General features: G+C 46.2%; 1 long non-coding RNA gene across 1 annotated transcript; it reads right to left on the bottom strand.

Moving 5' to 3' along the window:
• Window positions 1–36: 36 nt before the first annotated feature.
• LOC144806154 (uncharacterized) lies at window positions 37–19,410 on the bottom strand. Its single transcript, XR_013605703.1, has 3 exons — window positions 19,292–19,410; window positions 10,180–10,271; window positions 37–145 (listed from the first exon to the last, which is right to left on the bottom strand). It is a non-coding gene; the product is annotated as an uncharacterized LOC144806154 (long non-coding RNA).
• Between the last annotated feature and the right edge of the window lie 72 nt (window positions 19,411–19,482).

Below are 19,482 nucleotides of genomic sequence, written 5' to 3'. Positions count from 1 at the left end.
TCTCAGTTTATGTTCGGTCCGGCTGGCTCTGACGGCACTTATGTTTTTCTGAATACTGGAACTCAATATTTCGGACTTCGTCTTTGTAGATTTACAGTGTTATCTTCATTATTTTGAAACATTTCGTACAATCAAAGATTGTTTTCTGTCGGATGTAAAAAGATTTAAAATTACTTAAAGGGAAACATAACGGAATGTGCATATACAATTTTTAATTGATTGTATAAATATCTCTTGATTACCATTTCTGAAACTTATGAAGGCATATTTAACCATACACAGGAATTTACATAAAAGTTGCTTTGAATAAGGAATAAGTAACATCTTACTTATTTCAGCAAAGGTGTTCATGAGTAAGTAAGTAAAAAAAAGGGGCGCTCACATAGCACTCATACACTAGTTACAGCTTTAGGTAGATGCGTATGGTCAAGGTTTTGTAAAACAAGAACAGCTCTTTGAGTAAGAGATGGGAGATGGATCAGGAAGACTCGAGACAGAAGGGTGGACATCAGGATGTTGCGCCATAAATCAAATATTACTGCTCACAGAGATGCCTGGCTTCATCCACTACACCCACAATATGCAGCAGAGCAGCAGTTTAATGATTGTAACTTACTTTGTGGTTTTACTTCTCTCAAATATTTTTAAGTTTGTCAGTATTATCCACTGGGGTGGGAATTCCCAGCTGGACGAGGAGATTGAGCTGGGCTGCTCTGTGGTTTAGTTGTCCCACCTCTAACTTTAGAGCTTGAGATAGCACACCAGCCTGGTGGCACACTAGTTGAGAGCTGTGGTGTATAAGCATAGCAAGAGCACAGATGGAGCTCCAAAGCCAAAGCCTGTTAGCACCCTTTCACCTCTGGATCTTGCTCAGCACCCGAAATAATCTTAAAAACATCTCTTAAGTCAAACTGCTCTGTCCATATCTCCTACATCTCTGCTGCCCTCCATACAAGGAAGGGCCTGTTCTCAAATGTATTCACCTGCACCTCACATGCATAGACCTGCTTTCAACATTCCTTTTCCAGCACAAAACCTGCAAACAACATTTTCTAACCATGTAATTCCCATGACTTTTCATGGGTCTCTCCTCCTACTCATGCAATTCAATATCACCTGTACAAAGCACTGCGGCCACATTTAATGGAACAATACTGAGGTGCGCTCATTGTTTACACAAGATGGAGAATGCGCCAGAACAGCGCACGCTGCACATAAGATAAAGATAAAGTGCCTTCTGCGACTCTCACACATGCCTGACAATGACACAGTCCCTACACAGCTTTCACAAAGGGCCACAAGCTTAGCACTGCTTTTCAAATACACACAAAATGCCATAGGCACAGTGTGAAATGCACCGCCAAATGATCCAACGTGTGCAGCATGCCACCAAGGTTCTTTACTATCTCAACTGCGTTCTACTGCAGCAACGTTTGTTGTCACCAAAGTGTTCTTCCTTTGAAAAAGGTGCTATGCATGTGGTATTTGTACAGCACAAACCTAATCTAAAAGAAGCTGCGCTCCCTACCGGTCCAAGGCAGGGACAGAGTCAACGAGTGATAGGTGAGGCGGCGAGATAGTAGATTGTTACAGCATTTTGATCGAAGAGCCTGAAACTAGCAGCGTGTGTGATAATTCCTCAGAAGCTTTTCCTCTATGACATGTAGAGCGTGTGCAGGCCAAGATCTCTCAGAAATAAAACATTTATAGCTCAGTAATATTCTGAGCTATAGAAGCGGAAAGTAGGATGTTGGCTTCCAATAACACAGCACTGAGCACTCCACCTCAGCCAATCTTTAACGATTGTTTGGAGAACAGAGCAACGAGAAGGTGTTTTAAATGCCGACAATCAACCTTTCACCAGCTGCACACAGGGGACGGCATTGGCTAGATGAACGCTGTGCTCCCGCAACCGCTCAAGTCATGCATACAGGTGCTACAACATGTTAGCCAAGTGTCCTGGAACCCTCGATTCCAATTCACTCAATTTAACTACACACATTACAGTTAACTCTCCCCCCACCGCATCAAGAGCGCGTTTCCTGATTCGACACCAGAGTGTCCGTGCTGTAAACTGGCTGATGCTGGTTTCTAACATATGGTGTGGGAGTGCCCACCACTACAGGTGTCATGGCTCAAGGTTACAGCCACCATAGCAGAACTTGCAGATCATACACTGTCAACTACCCCTGAATCCTGCCTGCTAGGCCTTCACCCTAAAGCAAAGAGGGGGCAAACACGTACACGGGTTCATAGACCTTGCATACGTACTTTTCAAGTGACAAATAGCAATGTCTTGGAAAGCGGCCTGTGCCGGACACTAAGAGGTGGCTGCATACTCCCCTGCACTGTGCACGAGCAGAGGACAATACACTACACATGCTACTCTCTAGAGGAGTGGGGAGATGGGGTGGGAAAGTAGGATCTGCTTTCATGGCTACCCCCACTTTGTGCTGGTGTCATACTGTTTTTCTGACGAGTCTGACTGAGATCCTGCTAATCAGGGCCCCAGTCACTGTGCTTCCTTCCTAAATTGGCTATGGTGAGTACCTTGGTACATTCCTAATTGGCTGCTGGTGTACCCTTGTACGTCCCTAGTATATGGTACTAGGTACCTAGGGCCTAGGTATTCCAGGGGACCCCCATAGGCTGCACCATGTGTTATGCCACCCATAAGGGTCCCTCCTAACTCTGACTACAGGCCTGCCATTGCAGCCTGTGTGAGTTGATGCATGTACAATTGTACCCAAGTATGGTGTATATCCTCCTGTTCATGTGATCTCTGTTCCCCTGTGGACAGTGGGGCTTGGAGCCGCGCTGACAGATTGCATGGATTAGACATTATGTTGATCTACACTTAAGTGTTCCCGGCAGCCTCCCCCTTACATCCTACTTCCTTATAATGTATTGTTTTATTGACGCACTGTCTGCTATTAGGATCGGCCTGTTTCATAGTCCTCACCATCCTCCTTGCCCTGTGGTCACCCTTTACCTTAGCCCCCTCGCTGCCAGGCCTTTTGTCCCCCTGTGCCACTCCCTTTTTTGGTTAAAATCATGATCTTCCCAGCTTTCACGAACAGGCAAATATTTGTCAGAAAACCAAAATGTTCTACAAGGTTTTGGCATTTTATTAGGAAATAAGCTATTTTCCTATTTTTTGTGCTTTCAACCGCCTTCCAGTTAGTGGTAGAAATGGGTGTAAAACCAATAATGGATCCCGGAAAGCAATAGATTCATGAAAAAAAGACATAATTCTGAATTTAGCAAGAGGTCAATTGTGTAGATCCTTCAAGGTTTTCCTATAGAAAGTAACAGTTGAAATAAAATATATTGAAAATGAGTTCAAAACAACAGTCATTTGTGCCTACATTGTCATCTGTAACTTCTTCTAACTATGCTAGATTTTTTAAAGCAATATACCGTTATATTCGCAGGACCCTTCTGGAAGCGGGGATATATCAGGCTTGAAGGTCCACTAAGAACCCGAGATACCCAGAGCCAATAAATGAGCTGCACCTTGCAATGGTCATTCATTGGGTACCGGGGAGACAGCAATTCATTTGGTAAAATATAAAGAGAGAAAAATAGGTATCAAAGAAACGTAGATATTTCTCATATTGGGAACAAGATAAGGAGTTTTGAAGCAGTGGTTATTTGCACATCTCTGAATTTGTGGGTAGCAATGCCAGCATGTGAATTAAGGGGCATTTTTCAAAATGTCTTTTTTACCCACTGTGTTATATATTCGAAGGCAGAAATTCCTAAAAAAATAGCTGCTAATAACACTTGTTCTACTATTCTGGGTTCCCCTAAGTCTACCGATAAAAACGGTACCTCACTTGTGTGAGTAGGCCTAGTGCCCGTGACAGGAAATGGGTCAAAATGCAACATGGATATTTTTTGAAAACTAGACAACCATGGGAATCCAGGATGGGGGCACTTGTGAGGCTATCACCAGGTTCTGTTACCCAGAATCCCTTGCAAACCTCAAACTTTGTAAAACAAAAAACATTTCCCTCACATTTCTGTGATGGAAAGTTCTGGAATCTGTGGGGAGCCACAAACTTCCAACCTCCCAGCATTCCACCAAGTGTCTCGATAAAATTGGTACCCCACTTATGTGGGTAGGTTTAGAGCCCGCAACAGGAAACGGTCCATAATAAAAGAAATGTGGTTACATAATTTTTTGCAAGGAAAACTGACCCTTCTTTCGCAACGTGCCTACCTGTGGATTTTGGACCCTAGTTCAGCCGGCACGAAGGGAAACATAGCAACAGGAAATTGCCCAAAACGTACTGTGGAGACTTCAAAATTATTGATCACAAAAAGATATGGTTTTGCGAGGGAGTCACCTGCGCTTTTGGTCACAGGGTTGGCAGCCATCTAGGGAAACCTACCAGACCCAGACATTTGTAAAAAAAAAACACCTGGGAGAGTCCAGGGAGGTGTGGCTTGTGTGGATTTCCCAATATTTTCTTACCAAGAATCCCCTACAAACCTCAAATTTTGCTAATCAAAATTATATTATCTTCAAATTTCTGTTTGAGATCACCATGCCGGTACAGATTTCCTACCACCCAGAGTGCCCCTTAAAAAATAAAAATGATACCTCACTTATTTAGGTGTCCAATGCAGAATCACCTAAAAAAAAAAAAATAGGGTGCTTAGAGCTTGCTGTGCTATTTTCTCAGTCTCTACGTTTTTGGCCTTTCCCAGTCGCAGACCCTTGGCCACCCAAACAAGTGAAGCATCATTTTTATTGGGAGACTGCGAGGAATGCCGGGTGGTAGGAAATTTGTGCCAGCATGGTGTACCCACACAGAACTGTGAGAAAAATTTAATTGTTTAGCTACATTTGAGATTTGCAGGGAATTCTGGGTAAGACAACTTTGGGCAACCCATGCAAACCACACATCCTTGGACTCCCCGGGTGTCTAGTTTTCAGAAATGTCTGAGTTTGGTAGGTTTCCCTAGATAGCCACAGAGCCAGGGACCAAAAATGCACTTGCCCACCTTGGAAAACAAGGTAATTTTGTGATAAATAATTTTGATGTATTCACAATGTGTTTTGGGACCCTCCCTGTTGCAGGCCCTTAGCCTTCCCACACAAGTGAGGTAGCATTTTTATCAGGAGAGCTGGGAGAACTTTGGGTGGTAGGAAATGTGTGAGGGCTTGGTAACAAAATTCCCTTCACAAAAATAGTTTGTTTTGTGATAGATTGGGAGCACCAGCGTTTTCGGGCCCTGGCTTGCAGCCATCAATGGAAACCTACTAAACATAGACATTTCTGAAAACTAGACACCTGGAGGAGTCTAAGGATGTGAGGCTTGCATGGATCCCCCAAAGTTTTCTTATCCAGAATCCCCTGCAAAGCTCAAATTTAGCTAAAAGGTCACATTTTCCTCACATTTCTGTGTGCCAAGTTTGTGAGATCACTGCCCGGCACACATTTCCCACCACCCAGCGTTCTCCTCAGTCTCCTGATAAAAATGATACCTCACTTGTGTGGGTGCCCAAAGCAGAGTCAGCCTAATAACTTATATAAAAAACTGCCCTTTTGGACCCTCTTTGGTCCCCCTCAGTGTTTCATTTTATAAGTTTTTAAGTTCTCTGTTTTGGGCGCCCACACAATTGAAGTATCATTTTTATCAGGAAACCGAGGAGTACGCTGGGTGGTGGGAAATCTGTGCCGTCACGGTGATCCCACAACTTTTCCACACAGAAATGTGAGGAAAGTGTGACTTTTTATCTAAATTGACGTTTTGCAGGAGCTTCTGGGTAGCAAAACGCTGGAGGTTTCACGCAACCCACACCACCAGCCAAGCGCCATCCATGCATACCACCAGCCAAGCACCATCCATGCACACCACCAGCCAAGGACCATCCATGCACACCACCAGCCAAGGACCATCCATGCACACCACCAGCCAAGCACCATCCATGCACACCACCAGCCAAGCACCATCCATGCACACCACCAGCCAAGCACAATCCATGCACACCACCACCCAGGCACCATCCATGCACACCACCAGCCAAGGACCATCCATGCACACCACCAGCCAAGCACCATCCATGCACACCACCAGCCAAGCGCCATCCATGCACACCACCAGCCAAGCACCATCCATGCACACCACCAGCCAAGCACCATTCATGCACACCACCAGCGAAGGACCATCCATGCACACCACCAGCCAAGCGCCATCCATGCACACCACCAGCCAAGCACCATCCATGCACACCACCAGCCAAGGACCATCCATGCACACCACCAGCCAAGCGCCATCCATGCACACCACCAGCCAAGCACCATCCATGCACACCACCAGCCAAGCACCATCCATGCAACCCACCAGCCAAGCACCATCCATGCACACCACCAACCAAGGACCATCCATACACACCACCAACCAAATGCCATCCATGCACACCACCAGCCAAGCACCATCCATGCACACCCCCAGCCAAGCACCATCCATGCACACCACCAGCCAAGCACCACCCATGCACACCACCAACCAAGGACCATCCATACACACCACCAACCAAGTGCCATCCATGCACACCACCAGCCAAGCACCATCCATGCACACCCCCAGCCAAGGACCATCCATGCACTCCACCAACCATGCACCATCCATGTACAGCAGCAGCCAAGCACCATCCATGTACACCGTCAGCAACACAACGTCCACGCACATCGCCAGCCAAGTGACAGCCCACACATACCACAAGCAAAGCTGAAGTCCACGCACACACCTCAAGACATGGTCCATCCATGCAGACCGATAGCCAAGCAACAATCCACGCACACTGCCAACCAAGCACTAGTTCACACACACTGCCAGCTAAGCGCAAGCCCACACACACCACCAGCAAAATGCAGGTTCACACACAGTCAGCCAAACGCCAGTAAACACCGACCATCAGCCGCACTCCAGTTCACACACAGAAGCTAGTGTCTAGAGGTTTTCAGCAGATTAGCCTAAAAATATTGCTGATCTGCCCCCAGGAGTGTGGAGGGGGACAGAAGCAGCACAGATTTGTTCACAAGAAAAGGGGACCGGCCCAGCCTAAGCCTATAAACATTTCTCTGGTTCCTGGTGGGCTTTCTGCACCCCAGGGAGCAGATCAGGGGCTATTGCCCCTTTGGGGGAGGGTGCATTAGCATCGCACCCATCTTTTATTAAAACAAATCCTGGTGTCTAATAGGCTTCCTGCCCCCGGGGGCAAATCAAGGGCAATTACCCCCTTCTGCCCCCTAAAGGCGGGCAGAAAGACTATCCCATTTTTTGTTTGGAGGTGGGGGCATTGGCATACATATTAAAAACAAGAAATCCTTGGGGCCTAGTGGGCTTTCTGCCCCATGGGGGCATAGCTGGGGCTAGTACCCTCAAGTAAACCTGAGGAGGGGCAGAAAGACTTCTATTTTTATAATTGTGAATGGGGGCATGGCTTTGCCCATTGTGGGTAGCCCCCCATCCCTCTTTTCTAATAAAAATGAAATCCCTGGTGTCTAGTGGGCCCCCCCCGGGGGGAGATCAGGGGTAATAACCCCCATCTGCCCCAAGGAGGGACAGAAAGACTGTCCCTTTAGTTTTGGGGTGTAGAGACATTAGCATGCCCATTCTGGGAAGCCCCCACACCTCTTTCAGAGAGGGGAGAAAAACCTTGCCGTCTAGTGGGCTTTCTGCCCACCTGGGGGGGGCTGATCGGGGGTAATAATCCCTGTTAGATTTGGCTGTCTCTGGTTGGCAGAGGAAGTTACTTCTGACCAAGCAGGGACCCACCTCCTCTAGTTAGGGTAGAAGGTTACCCCCTTAGTAGTGTTACCGAGTGGTTAGACTTATCTTCGAGGAAAGGCATGACGCATTTATGACCATGTACAGTAATATCTTCACACTCTACAAATGGACACCACACCAGTTGTATATGAAAATATAGTGTTCTTTATATAATCTTTATCATCAGGCCAATAACGGTAAAAAAGAATCCACAATAAGTTAGAAGAAAAAGATGATTGTAAGTGCGTTGCAACAAGACTCAGTTCAGTTCGGTTTCGAGTGGCTGGGGCGACTCGGATACTCACAGTCGACAGGGGTGTGATGTGGAATCATCTGGTATGATGTGTTCGATAGTATGAGTCGGTTCTGGGGAAACGCGATGAGAAGTTGCTGGACTGAGACGTTGGTACGAGGCGCACTTGATGTTTGGCTCGAGGCGTACGAGCCGCGCTGAAATACTGCTGGGCTGTAGATGTCGGTACGAGGCGTACGAGCCGCGCTAAAATACTGCTGGGCTGTAGATGTGCAATGCGATGCGTACAGGAGGTACGGTTCGTAGGGTGTGAGCCCCGACAAAGTCAGCAGGGCTCGTCAGATGCGATGCAATGCATACAGGAGTTACGGTTTGTAGGGTGTGAGCCGCGACGAAGTCAGCAGGGCTCGTCAGTTGCGTTGCAATGCATACAGGAGGTACGGTTTGTAGAGTGTGAGCCGCAACGCAGTCAGCAGGGCTCGTCAGATGCGATGCAATGCGTACGGGTGTACGGTTCGTAGGGTGTGAGCCGCGATGAAGTCAGCAGGGCTTGTCAGATGCGATGCAATGCATACAGGTGGTACGGTTCGTAGGGTGTGAGCCACGACAATGTCAGCAGGGCTCAACAGATAAGATGTGATGCGTACAGGAGGTACGGTTCGTAGGGTGTGAGCCGCGACAAATTCAGCAGGGCTCTTCTTAGTCCAAAGCAATCTAAACTACAGCCAAAAAGGCCCCTAGATGTAGGGCAAAAGGGGTCTTTTGAAGTTGTTTGATCCGGCAGGGGGTTCATCGGTACCCAGGTCCTTGTTGTGGGTGTTTCCTGCCAGATGACACCTCTTTCCTTTGAAGGAGGGAGGCAGGGTCCCCAGACGCTCAGCGGGAAGTGGGGCCGGCACTGTGGAAGGCAGGATGCTCAACGGAAACTACGCCACCCCTCCCATTTAAATGCAGCCAGCTAACACCAGGCTCTGGAGACGGCCTCGACCCTGTCACTTTTCCCAGACATCTGACCACACATCTTCGGCAGCACACAGCAAGGTTTGGGTAAGAAAATAGTCACTTTCTAAAAGTGCTATTTCCAAGCTCCGAGTCTAAAAATCATTCCCCTAAAAGAATGCATTACGAACTCCTGAGTTCAGGGACACTCGTCTGGGATCTCTACCATTTTCACTGGGTCAGATACGAATATAAGACGTCATATTTATCAGAAGGAGCACTTGCACTGTGGCACTGCTCAGCAGTGGCACAGTGCTCAGAGCATCTTGTCCAGCACAAAAATAGGTCATACACGTAGGAGGCATAATGAAAATGGAAAGGGAGTCCCACGCCAAGGATGCCAGGTCTAACAATCCCCATCTACCTCCCAGAGGGGCAAGCAGACTGTCGCTGTTGTGTTTGGGGTATGGGCATAGACAAGCCCATTGTGGGCAGCCTCCACCTCTCTATTATTAAAAAAGACAATAATCCCTGGTGCCTAGTTGGCTTTCTGTGACAGTTGGGGCATTATAATGCCCATTTTGGGCAGCCCGCACCCCTAAGTAAAAAAAAAAAAGATTCCTTGGTGTATAGTGTGCCTTCCGCCCCACCTCCCCGGGGGGGGCAGAAAGACTGAATATGGCCAAATTATTATGGGGGAGCAAAGGCTCTTGCCGAAGGAGCCAATCCCCCCTCTCTGGTGTCTAGTGGTGGATCCCTGCTAGGGGATCGCCCTCTTGCGGTGCCAAGAGCATGTAGGCAGTGAAAGTGAAATGAACCGATCAGCTAATTTCACTTTCACTATAAGGAAGTCAGCGCGCCATGCACGCCAATTGTCAGTATACTGGAAAAAAGTGCATCGGGCAGCTAGATTTCAAAATAGTGGGCCTTGAACGTAATGGTTCAATCCTTGGCACCGGAGTGCCACAACCTTGGACGTAACCGTTATGTCCAAGGCTTGGAAGGGGTTAGTAGATCTAGCTCTGACACTGATGTAACTGGAAATGCTTCCCAACCATGATGTGCTTTACATATGCCACATATATTATGTAATTGATGCTCCCTGCAACCAGTATTGCTCAACGAGTTTTCTCTTGTTGATGTTGACAAGAATAAAACATGCAATCAAATATTTATGAGATAATGAGATGCAAACATACCTCCATCCTGCACATCCTGGGACAAGACTGCTGGAAAGAGATCGATGGGAAATGAGAAAGGTTTGGAGGTGAGCAAACCACTGAAACATTACCTGAAAGAACAAATTAAAAAATAATTGTAAGGAGGAGATAGATGGATATTAGAAATTACAATAGGGACAAGCAAGAGAAGGAAATAAAGTCACTTGCCCTGTGATTTTTTATAGAGCAAAAAAAAAGTTAAAGTTAGCAAAGTACTGAAAAAAAAACACAATTTAGAACCTATAGAAACTGAAAATAGAAAAGCCTATGCATCTTGTTTTCAATGCCTATGATCAGAGAAGAGGACTTGCTGCATGCATGGTAGGATTAACTAAGAGATCTAGTGTGCCATGATGCTGCACCAGTTGCAGTTTTCTGTAGTCATGAATTCCAATGGTGCCTGGGAATTGTAGTCTTTTTATAACTGTGTTTAATGTGGATGCTGATAAAGCAAGGGATGAAATGCATAATAGTTGAGATTTTCTGAATCTTTACATTTAGGAAAATCTCAATTCTGAGCATGCATACAACACATAATGTGAAGTGCGCACTTGGATTAAAACAAACAGATGGCAGACAAGAAAAGAAGTGGAGAAGAGCAAAAGGGAAAGAAAGAGAAAGAAGCACATTGGTCGTGGCACTCTTCCTGATAGCCTTAGAGCCCCTCACACTCACCACATGCTGCACAGAAGACATTTGGGAAACTGAAATCATAGCCGGCGACCTGAAAATGAAGCTGTATGCGGACATCATACTCCTCACTTTACCCTCTCCAAAACGTTCGCTGTCAGCCCCGACGTTCACCATATCAGACTTTACAGTATTTTTCAGGTACAAAATGAACTGGACCAAAAGTGAAGTCTTACCCTTGATGGTCTATACCACAAGGGAAGCCCTCCGTGCACATCCATTTCGGTAAATCGACACAAAGATGAAATATTATAAGTATTGATTACTACCAATTTTCCAATGATGATCAAAGGCAATATGAGTCCACTGACTGATCAAATGCACATGGAGTTCACTAAATGGATCAAATGGCAATTGTCGCTGTGGGGACGAGTCTAAACTGGGAACCTGGTGGTAGTTCAAGGTTTAACTACATTTGCAGCATGCTGACTATACTGGTCCTGGCATCAGATCTATGCCTAATAGACGCAGCCCTTAAAACATACTTCTGGCAAGGTGAGACACGCGGACTGGACATGCCGAACCTCCAATGCTCTACTTCAGGCGGACTGAGACTCCCAAAGATGGAAATATATCATATGGCGCATCAGGTCTCACATCAAGTATATCATTCTGCCACAGATCTGAAACGCCTCAATTGGGTACTCCTGAAACAACAATTGTGGGTGGTCACAGGGACCGCAGGTGGTATATCTGCATCATCCCTCACAGATACCTCAAACAGAACTGCTTTGTGGGCCGAGAGCTGCAGAAGCGATGAAGGGGGGTAAATCTTTGCCACCATGTACTCCGCCGTTGCTAGGGGGTGCTGGTTTGTATCCTTCCTTCCCTGTTCCTCTCACAGATCGAGATCATAGACCCAGAAGGTCACTACGTAATATTAACAGGTAAACTGGATGGCATAGATATAGCCTGTGTGAATATTTATGCCCCCAATGTGGGCCAAACTATCATTCCTATTCTCCCTAATTTTCTCATCACCCTACGTTACTTGGAGGAGATTTTAACTGCATGGCTGGTGTAACTTTAGATAGATCACAGCCCCACTGCTCACATCCCCACTACATAAAACTGCCCACGCATTTCGATGTTGGATTAACGATTGAGGATTTGTTGATACCTGGAGAACCTTAACTTCGGAGGGCGGCTTCGATTCTTATTACTTGGGTACACACAAGCTATCAGTACACTTAAATGCTTTCTTATGCTCGGCTAGCGTACATGCAAGAGCTAGAAGGGTTGAATATCTGGTGAAAAATACTGCGACCATCCTTTATTACTGATTCTGGCCTGGGCGCTGTCCAGACCCCGCACTGCGACATGGAAGCTCAATACAGCGAAGCTGATGACCTAGTCTTCAGATCTACCCTAGAGAACGTGTTCAGTTATTACTTTAATGAAAATACGTGTACGACTTCCTCCCCACTAACGGAGTGGGAGGCATTCAAAATAGCGGTACGTGGTCACAGAATCTCAGCAGTAGTAGGGACTCGGTCCCAGCGTCACACTGAGATCAAACACTTGGAGCACCTCTTAATAAAACCGGATCTACCGACGGAGTGAGAACAGGTCCTGCATGACAGACTGAGAGCAGAAAGCGAAAAACTCCTAAAACTAGTGGAGAGACTCACGGCATACGAATAGTGAGCATATATAAAACTAGTGCACACATAGAATGTTATAAATCCAGCAGATTACTAGTGTGGGTGCTCAATCTTGATAGACAGGGTTTCCAAATATTGCAGATACACAACAAGGGGAGGGTGACCAGCGTTATAGGTAAGCCGAGATTAACACGGCCTTTGCTGTCTATTATTCTGACATCCATGGGTGCTCTGATGTGGACCCAACCCAGCCAGTGCAGGATTATGTTCTATCGGCAAGTATGAAGCAAATGACACAGGTAGTGGCTGCATCCCTAGAAGGTGACATCACAATCCAGGAGGTGAGGGGGCGAGTAAAGCCCTGGGCAAGGTACCAGGCTCAGATGGCTTGACCCTGGAATTTTATGCATCTTGTGCAAACTCGCTTCCCCCAATCTTGACTACACTGTATAATGCAGCAAAAACAGTGGTGGAACTACCACGAATGAAGGGAGAGTCCCTGTTTGTTCCACTCCACAAAAAGGGTAGAGTGATAAGATACCATCCTATAGACTGCTCTCCATATTAAATGTAGATTATAAACTACTTAGTAAATTGTTGGTGACTGGGCCCCCATCTAGGTGATCTTATTCACACGGATCAAATGGGTTTTTATACCTAAACGCTGTATGATCCCTAACATTCGCCAAATGCTCCATACCTCATTGGTGGACTATCCTAAAGCACTAGTGATCAGCACTGACACAGAGACAGCATGTGACTATCGGCGCTGAGACTTTCTTGATACTACTCTGGCCAGCATGGGACTGGGGAATGGCTTCCTCACAAGGACACGTCTGCTATATTTGCCCCTGATGTCTCCGGTCCGAAATGGGGTGTGATATCAGCACCATGTAGGGCAGAGGCCATTGCCACACAGGGTTGCCCGCTGTCGCCAGTGCCGTTTGCCTTGGCTGTTGAGCCCCTGGCCCTAACACTCTGCACCATCCATCATTATCGAGGAATAGTGATTGACACCTTAACACCCTATCTATACATCCCTATACGGGGATGATCTATAAGTGTACTAGCGTGAAGAACACACAAATGTGGATCACGCATTTAGAGCTTCGGATGATTTTAGCCAGACGTCGAGAGTCCAGGTGAATTGGGATAAGTCAAATGCATTCCTGATACACGCTCTGAAAACAGCCGCTATTCTGCCAGAAATGGGGGAGGATCTCTGCTCGGAACCAGTCACATTATGCTTCCTGGGCATTCATATTTACTACAACTTGGCCGATCTTGAGCAATCTTCAACTGGCACTGATTTTTGCAGACATCCATACATTTCTGGCTAATACTTCCTCTATCAGTCACAGGCAGGGTGATACTGTGAAGGTGGATTTCCTTCCCAGTCTCTTTCATTACTTTGCAGCTCGCCCAAATTGGCTCACAAAATCCATCTTTTGGGAGATTAACAGCCTATTAATATACCACATATAAGGCACAGGACATCGTAGACTGGCATTAATCAAACTACGGCTCCCCACTGATGGAGGTGGGATAGCGGTCCCTGACTTGGAGCTTTATTGCCTGGCGGCGCACCTAAAACGGGCAGTGTACTGAAGACATTATCGATGGGGGAGAGGGGCGTGATAGAGACTGGCGTACACTTTCTCTACGCCAGTACCATGCTGTGGGCTAGATTGATTAGCCCTAATGCTCAAACAAGCGTTAAATATCTGGTCTTTTGCTGGACATCCTGCTATTTCAATGGGCCTGGGTCTTGCAGCGAACACAAATGAGGGTTCCGTGTGCGAAGTACCTTACACTGTCGGCATTACTACAACTCTCGCATGAGGGATATTGGTCTAGGTTGTTGGAGAGAAAGGGTATGATAGTGCTATGGAGTGGGTAACAGGTGGAAAACTAAGGAACTTTGTGGAACTCGTAAACAAATATACTCTACCTTCCCACCACTATTTACTGTATGGGTCAGTGGCGGCAAACATGCGGAGGCCATGGGGAGGAAAGGGAAGAACCCCCCAAATAGAGGGGTAGAAACCATGTGGAAATAACGCCAATCCACAAGGTGGAGGGGTTGGGTGGGGGTAGAGATCTGAGAAGTTCCAGAAGAGCCAGTTGTTACACAGCTGTAGAAGGCCCAGCGGATCCTTGCATCTGTAACACTATTCAAAGCATCACATAACAAAATTCTATAACAGAACACCAACAAGACCAATGTCTGTACACGGCCGTATTACATCATATAACAATAAACAGTAAAGGCATCCTATCTTCAGAGGCTACACATCTTTGCCCCTTTTTAACACCACACTCAGACATACACACACACACACACAGAACCACAGAGACACTACCACACACAAAACAGGACAATAAATCAACCAAGAGAACCAGAAAAAAGCAATACCCAAGGTAAATATGAAAAACTAACCAGATGCCACTCAACATGTAAGAAGAGCGCATCTTTTAGGCATTTTGATAACACGAGAACTCCTTCTTAACCAAGAACTCTGCAGCATTCCCTGCAACAGACACTTGTTTGTCACTTACATGTTTTTGACTTTCATTCTCACATTTTCCATGTCTAGCCACTCTTGTCATATTTCACCATTGTCCATTCGAACCACGAACAGCATTGCCTCTAACCTTGATGACTCTAACCGGATCTCTAGATTTTGAAGATGTATTTCTTAGCAAAATGGTGTCTTCCTGACACGTGCCAAATCAATCATTGCGATTTTGACCTCCTGGACATATTTTTCCTTACACCTCACGTCCCTTTCACACCGAGCAACACTGTTTGCCACTCAATTTCCCGGCATCATCACTTGAGGTAGATATTCATCACATCCTTGACCCATCAACTTTAGAAAGGACACAACGAGGACACCTCTTTCCTCCCCATCATGAGTGTAAACAGTGCTTTACCAGAGATCGAAATAGGGAAACAACGAGGACACCACTTTTCTCCAAGTCATGAGTTTAAAAGTTGCTTTACCGGAGATCAAATGAGGGAAACACAGGGGACACCTCTTTTCTCCCCCTCATGAGTGTAAAAGGTGCTTTACCAGAAATCGAGTGAGGTGTACAGCTATAATCCCACCCTAAATATCTGGTAGTTACTTCACAGTCAACACTGGATGTCACCGCGCTCTGGATACACTCCGCTAGAAACCTGTTGAATCTCTCCACTTTTAGTTGGCCCGAGGGTGGTACAATGGCGTGCATAAATGTTTCACTCAACACTTGCCTAAAATCTCTGTCATGGTGGAAGAAGTCAATTGAACTCCATTGTCAGTGAGCAGCTCCTCGAGAGTCCCTTCTCTAGCAAACACTTCACAACCAAAAGGAATCACAGAGTTTGTGTTGGGTTCAACTATACCACGTACTTCCACCCACCTGGAAAGATGATCCATCATGACAATAAAGTATCTCATATTGGAAGGTAATACAAGAAAAGGGTCGGGGAAAAAAACCAACCACAACTCTCTGCCACACCTTACCAGGACATGAAACAGGCACAGCAGTAGGCACAGAGGTCACCAAATGTTTATCACTCAAACAGCATGGTGCACAATTTCTCACTAATCCTTCTACCTCACATCCACTCCAGGGCGCCAGAAATCATTTCTTATCCTGCTCTTAGTGGCGCTCATAGCCAGATGGCCTACATGAGCTGTCTCCATAATCTTTTGGTGGTAACATCCTGGGGGAATTAACTTATCACCTCTTACCAACAATCCACCTTTCAAAGATAACTCATCCGCCACCTTGCAATAAGATTGCAAAGAATTCTCCAAAGTTTTTTCCCTCAGCCCCCCAAATTTCCCAAAATTCATGACCTTGGTCAATACAGTATCCTCCCTCAACCGATCACACAATTCCATTAAATTGGAACAAATGACCAAATCTTCAACTTATGCAATGATACATGCCTCAATTTCTTCCTGTAAATCTACTGAACACAAATCTAATGGTAACCTAGACAGAAAGTCCACTCTAATGTTCTTTCATCCTGCAATTTTAATCACAGTAAAACTCCAATCATTTGATAGATAATCTGGCTGAGGATCTTAATTTGGATTCTAGACAAAATAGCAACGAGTGGTCTGTGATCGGTCCTCAAGCTAAATTTTCTTTTCAAGAGATATGGCTTACACTTGCCGACACCCAAAACGCTTTCCAACATATCACTTTCTATCACAGAATATTGTGTTTCCAAATCTTTCATGCTTCTGGAAGCAAACCTTACATAGACTTCCGTCCCATCCATTACTTGTAGCAAAAAAACTCAATGCCATATTGTAAGAAACTGGCTATATATATACTACACAAAAATGAGGTATAGTGTGTATAGAGACCAAGTGAACCCAGAGGTAGGCAGAGGTTAAAGTTAGATAGAACCTTACTCTCTGATTGTGGTAGCTTGGTCGAGCAGTAAGGCAGTATCAGAGGACAGTGTTAAGCATTTGATGTACACACTCAGTCAGCAAATGACAAATAAACATGGCACAGGTATGCATTAAATACTTTTCAGTAATAAGTTACTGGATATAGAACAGTTTGAAAATGCAATAGAAATTGTACTTTGTTTGATTTACAGGGTATGCAGAAGGATGCAACAGTTAGCAAATACAGAACATTGAAATGAATATGCTTTTTCAGTAATTTTCGCTGCCTGTAGGGAGATGGGCCACCTCAACACTTTAGGATTTTCTCCTTTTATTTGCATTAGCCATCTGAGAGGTCTGTGATCAGTTTGAACTAGGAAGTGAGTACTAAACAAGAATGGTCTAAGGGAACAAACCACAGCAAAGGACTCCCTCTCAAAGGCACTCCAACGCTGCTCCCTGGGGAGACGCCTTCTACTTATAAAAGCAACAGGTTGGTCTTGGCCTTCATCATTGGTCTGGGATAGGACCGCTCCTATCGCTGGCTCAGAGGCGTCAGTCTGCACTATGAACTGCTTGGCATAATCTGGGGGCTTCAGAATTGGTGCTGAGCACATTGCTTCTTTCAGGGTGCCAAAAGTCTTTTGACAACTAACTGTCCAGTTTACCTTTATGGGCATTTTCTTGGAGGTGCGTTCTGTGAGGGGAGTCACAACGGACCCATATACCCTCACAACCCTCCTGTAGTACCCAGTCAAGCCAAGGAATGCCCTGACTTGGGCCTGGGTTGTTGGAGATGCCCAGTACAGGATAACCTGGCTCTTGGGCTGTAAAGGTTGTACCTGGCCTCCACCAACAAGGTGGCCCAGCTACACCACAGTGCCCTGCCCTAGCTGGCATTCGGATGCCTTGATGGTTAGGCCTGCCGTTTGCAGGGCTTTTAAAACCTTCCCAAGGTGGATCAGGTGATCCTGCCAGGTGGAACTAAAGACAGCAATATCATCAAGATAAGCTGCACTAAAGGACTCCAACCCAGTCAGGACTTGATTCGCCAACCTCTGGAAGGTGACAAGGGCATTTTTTAAACCAAAGGGCATAACAGATTTCTCATAGTGCTAATAGTGCTCCAACAGTGTAGCAGAAAAGCAGTGGGGTACGCACACATTACTAATTGATCAGAACAAATCTCAGTAGTGTTAAAAGATTTTTCAAAGTGTATTAAACAGCAGTTCAGAATGCACAATCCATTGTGCACATATTTCTCATACAGCAGCGTTGTGTGTACAGATTCCAGAGTACAGTAAACATCACTGAAGTGTACACTGATTTCTCCTCGAGTAGTAAAAGGCTGTGCAGCGTCCTATTATTTTTCAAGGTGTAGCAAACAGTAGTGCAGTGTGCACATATATCTCATTGTGCAGTAAACAGCAGCATGCAATGCTTTATCATAGTCAATTACAAGTAATGAAGTGTGTACACAGAGCATAGTAAAAAGCAGTGCAGTGTGCACAGATTCGTCAGTACAACAAAAAGCAGTGCAGCCCATATATTGCCGTCACACAGAAAAAACAGTGTGGTGTGAACAGATTACTCAGTGTAGTAAATGCAGTACAGTGTGCACAGATCCCTCATATTGCAGTATGATGCAGTGCAGCGTGCACAGATTTCTTAAAGTGTAGTAAGATGCAGTGTTGTGTGCACAGATCCCTCATATTATAGTATGATGCAGTGTAGCGTGCACAGATTTCTTAAAGTCTAGTAAGATGCAGCACAGTGTGCACAGATCCCTCATATTGCAGTATAATGCACAGCAGCGTGCTCAGATTTCGTAAAGTGTAGTAAAAAGCAGGGTGGACAGATTCCTCAATGCAGTAAAAAGCAGTGCAGCATGCACAGGTGTCTCACAGTGCAGTGGGATGCGGTGTAGAATGCATGGATAGTGCAGTGCAGATCAGTGCAGCGGGCACTGATTCCTCACAGTGCAGTAGTTTGTAGAGCAGCATGCACGGATTCCTCACAGGGCAGGAAGATGCAGTGGAACATATTTGCCATAGTACAGTAATATACAGTCCAGTATGCTGAGATTCCTCAGAGTGCATTAAGAAGTAGTGCACACAGATTCCTCACAGTGCAGTAAGATGCGGTGCAGCAGTGCACAGATCCCCTCTTTAACACACATGATGCCCATAAACACCCCCAGGGCCGGAAGGAAAGCCCCCAGGGGCCCCGGATAGAAGAGCCCAGCTCAGCCTCAGGGCCCCCGGATAGAAGAGCCCAGCTCAGCCCCAGGGGCCCCGGTTAGAAGAGCCCAGCTCAGCCCGGCTCCTGCAGAGATTCCCTCCAGGATTATTCAGTCTATTTCTACAAACACAGCAGAAGGTGCTGACAATCTCCTACCTGAGCAGAGACCTGTGCAGACGTGTCCAGGCTCTCTCCTCCTCCTGGGACTTGGGGGAGGGGGGCAGATCTGGGGTCTGAGGGGGGAAGATCTGGGGTCTGAGGGGGGAAGATCTGGGGTCTGTGAGGGTCTGCAGATGAAGGTCACGGCCCCCACAGACAGGGCTCCTTCCTCCTCGGCAGCAGGCTGC

The sequence above is a fragment of the Lissotriton helveticus genome, assembly GCF_964261635.1.
Source record: "Lissotriton helveticus chromosome 1_1 unlocalized genomic scaffold, aLisHel1.1 SUPER_1_unloc_5, whole genome shotgun sequence".
In the NCBI taxonomy this organism is placed as follows: Eukaryota; Metazoa; Chordata; class Amphibia; order Caudata; family Salamandridae; genus Lissotriton; species Lissotriton helveticus.
Note: the sequence above shows the minus strand (reverse complement) of the source record. Positions and strands in the feature narration are given on the sequence as shown.